At 25.7% G+C, this 4,583-nt stretch overlaps 1 long non-coding RNA gene across 1 annotated transcript; it reads left to right on the top strand.

The window, feature by feature from the left end:
- Positions 2,473-3,452, top strand: LOC107608481. The gene is made up of 2 exons (XR_001612878.2): positions 2,473-2,639; positions 3,115-3,452. It is a non-coding gene; the product is annotated as an uncharacterized LOC107608481 (long non-coding RNA).

The following is a 4,583-nucleotide window of genomic DNA, read 5'->3' as shown; positions in this document are numbered from 1 at the left end:
TGTATACAAATTAATCACCGATTGATCAGTCTTGGTGCATATAAGTACTAATAATGAGTTAAACAATTCTGGTCAAGGTAATAATTCCAACGGAAATGTTTGGTAACCAAAGAAAATCAGTCAAAAATAGTCATAACTTGCCTTATTTAGCATTCATTAATTGTTACGATCCATTATTATATTTTATTTGCTCTCAGTCTCTCACAATAAAATATAAATTATTTTCTTAAGTTTTATGTTTAAAAAATATTTTATTGAAACTAGTGTATTATTAGACACTTCTTATTTACTAAATGTGAGTCAAATTAATAAATATAGCATCAATCAAAAGAGTAAGTACTTTGTATTTTTATTCAGAAGTCTTTGGTTTAAGTAATAAAAAGAAGCAAAATAAATCTTTTTATAAATTATATATGATGAAAAGTATTTTCAGAAAATAAAGTTATGCACTAAACTTCTTTCATATTTTCATTATAGGTATAGATTAATATACAATAGTAACTCTTATAAAATTTGATCTAGTAAAAAATAATAAATAAACGCAATAAAAAATTACTAAATAATGATAATAAACTGTGACATTAGCTACAAAAGATTACAGCAATGAAGCAGAACATGAATTATGCAGAGAAGAAGAATGAGAATGCTAATGTGGAGAGAAGAATATTTTGTGAAAAAAAAAAAATCAAAACATTTGATTGAAACTTTACACATTCACAAATCTCTTTATTCTATCAATTAAAGGGAATAAGAATGACACAACTAGCACTCCTAACTAATTTCTAGATTAGCCTTTAACTAATTTTGACCATTTTCAATTGGCATTAGTAACAGAATTGCACTTTCAAGTCTTATATGGAACAAGCCAATTGATTAATTACTAAATTGAAGTTTATTTTCTTAAATATAATTGAAACTATTAGTGTTTTTTTCAAAAGTTCGTTGAGATAATAAGAAAGCATTTCAAAATTAATCAAATTCCTATGTTTACTATTTTTACGATTTTTTTTTCTCAAAAATAGTATTCAAACAACAGAACCTAATATTGAACCGTGAATTTTGGATAATACTGTTAAAATAAAAGGTGGCGATCTACTTTTGTAGAATTTGCTGATCCTTTTGGTCGATCTTGTCATATGTGTGTGATTTACCAAAAAAATTTTAGTAACAAAATAAAGAATTAGTTAATGTTAATATAATTAAATGCAAAGTAAATATGTACACCAGAAAAATGCAAAGTAAATATAATAAAAAAAATATTTGATAAAAAAATAATAAAAAACAACTATTAATAATTAATAAATATTAAATAAAATAAATTTTAATTTAAAATTAATATTAATTTATACTTAAATAAAATATAAAAGAAACAATTAATACCGGTGGAAACTCAGGTGCTTTACATGAAGTTGATACCTGAGAGCCATTAGATAATTTGACTAATTTAACTAAATTTTTATCTAACGGCTCTCAAATATCAACTTCACATAAACTCGAATTCTCACCTGAGTTTTCACCATTGATACCCTTCTCCAGTGCTTTACGTTGCATTATATATGGATGATGCAATACCGGTTTAATTTGCATATATATTCCCAAGGCCAGTTGCCAATTGGCATTGTTTCATGAACTTTGCGTACTTAGTTTTACACACGCGTCTTATGTTCACATTTCACACTCTAAAGTCTATTGGCTCAATCGGTGTTGATAAGCTTCGTAGACCCTTGATTTCCTTGCAATGATCCAAATAATTATAATGTTTTAGGTTGTATTTAAGTGCATCAAAATAGAAATATTCAAATGAAAAATAAGTTATAATTTTATATTTATGCTTTTCGTTTTAAGAATTTAGATAGGTGGACATAAAATCATGGTTGTATTTAAGATTTTAGTTAGATGGACATAAAACCATGATCTAAAATCATACAAGAAGCCTTTATCCTAAATCATTTTATATCTACTTGATACATTTATTTTACTTATTTATTTCAAATGAATTTATATATACCTTACAAATACAATACGATACAATATATGTTTATTTTTGGCTAATTTTTTTAGTTTTGGAGATTCAAAATATGTTATATCCAGTTATAAAAAAATAATATATTTCTTATGAAGTTCGAATTAAGCTGATTCGAACTATATAAAAATGTGAACTGATTGATTCATGAAAAAATTTTTGATTTGACTTATTCGTGTAATTTTTTGATCCCCTTAAATTAAATAAGTGATTTGTCCAAAATATATATATATACAAAATTTTTACATTATTAAAAAATACCATCTGAATTGCAACACAAAAAATAAAAAGCATCAATTTTTAGCATCAAGCGGTTACTAGATAGGGCCTTAGTGTCACTCTATGCCCCAAGGAGAGGAAAAGACAAATTAACACTATCATCAATATGACTTCTCTCATTTAATTTTCAACCCCTTTGGTTTATCTTCTTTTTCGTTTATCACTATAAATAGTGTGGAGAAACGCATAGTTCATGTACTTTCACTACATATCTTTTAATTAATCACAATGGCAAATATGAATACCAAGCCCTTTTTCTTTTTCTGCTTGTTTTGCACATTGTTGCTCATCTCTGCTGTGGTGGCAATTGATCAACCATTCAAAGATGAGAAACAAGGTATATATGTAAAATAACAATTCGCAAATGAATTTTTATAACTTTAACCACCAAAAATGTTATTTTGACCTCTTTATTTACCTTTTTTTCATTTATATTTTATAAATTAACGTGATAAATTATATAATTTTATGGTCAAGTACATTAATATACTAGAAAAGTCTAAATGATAATTATTGTTCACTCTATCTAAATTAAAGTATAAAGCAGACTTTAATTCGTTCATAATTTTTAATTGTATATATTTAAATTGTTTTAATTTTGTACAAACCCTTTTAATTAAGTATTTTCAAATATACCTCTATAATTTGATTCTCATGTTAACTTTTGTTGTTGACCTATATTTTACAAGTTTTAGAAAAAGTTACTTCTGTAATTAGGTGTTAGGATCAAATTGAAAATTTTGTAAAATCCTAGGAATAAAACAATAATCTACATTACCCTAAAAAAAATTGTTGCTATTAATTTTATTCAGTACACCCTGACCGCTGGGGAGGAGGTGGTCACGGAGGAGGTGGCGGCTGGGGAGGAGGTGGTCATGGAGGACGCGGTGGAGGCTGGGGAGGAGGTGGTCATGGAGGACATGGCGGAGGGTGGGGACATGGAGGACCAGATCGCTGATGAGATATTGCGGCGGTTATCCGTTGCTAATGATGTAAAAATATTAAAAATAAAAACCTAGATGCATTCCATGTACTAATTATAGCATCTATGAACTAAGAAATAAACTATGGGCTACTATGTATACACTATATATACACCATGCTCTTGGACTATATACCATTAATTATATATGTTATATCTTTAATATCACCACACATTTATAGTTTCAAAATACTTTTAATTTTTGTTTATTTAATTTTAGAATAAATATCTAAATTCATCTTAAAAATGTTCAGATTGAACAATTTAATTTCGAACAAAATTTTATTTTTAAAATATCTTTAAAAATTACTTTTGTCTGATAAATTAATTGTTGCATTATTTTAAAAAGAACTAATTTGTCTTAAAATATATTTTTTAAAAGTTTAATTATCTTATAATAAAATTTGTATGTTAGGAATTTATTTGTCTATCATAAATATAAAAAATGTTAATTCAAAGTGATTTAGAGATTAATTTATCTGATAAAAACAATTTTTAAAAACTTTTAAAAAAAATAAAAATTTATTAAAACCAAACTAAATATTTACTCTTAATTTTATGAGTCATTCTCTTAATTTCCAGCTAATAATTAGCACAATCGATCAACACTAATTAATATCTACTTACCAGGATAAATTCAGCAGTCCAAAATTTAACGCATAAATTTTGAGTAAGCTATAGATCTTATTTTTTTTTGTATTTTTATTTTCTATATTAATTGAAAACTGTTCCTCTTGCTCTGATCTCCCACTCCAAGAGTTCTTGTTTTTTAGTTTCAGTCGCTTTGTTTTCTTTAGTATCATACTTTTTGGAATCTTCTTTTTGTGATTGAGGTGATCTTTTGAGAGGTCATTGGACTTGATGAATGCAAGAGCTTGACCATTTCATGGAACAAAATTGTCTTCATTCAATTTTGAAGGACACAGTGTTAGTTAGTTGTTAGTTCTCTTCTCTCAAAAAATGTATTGCTAATTTATTTTGAAGGAAGTTAGAAAATTCCACTTCTCTAATTCTGATAATCATTTATTTCTACTATCAATAAAATTATGTTCATTAAAAAAAATATCTTTTAAGATAAAAATTAAAAAAATAATAAAATAATAATACATATCTAAGCATATGATAGTATATAAAATACTTTCTTAAGATATTCAAAAACTCGTACAAAGTTATAGTTTTCTGGCTATATATAACAAATTTAGCATAGTATATATTATTTGAGCCTGTCAAAAGATTTTTGTTTATGTGAATATGGTTGTTGTGAAAAATCTTTTATAAAATTATATAGAAAAATAATAG

Source organism: Arachis ipaensis, chromosome B07, assembly GCF_000816755.2.
Source record: "Arachis ipaensis cultivar K30076 chromosome B07, Araip1.1, whole genome shotgun sequence".
Classification (NCBI taxonomy): Eukaryota; Viridiplantae; Streptophyta; class Magnoliopsida; order Fabales; family Fabaceae; genus Arachis; species Arachis ipaensis.
This window is presented reverse-complemented; position numbering and strand designations above follow the sequence as displayed.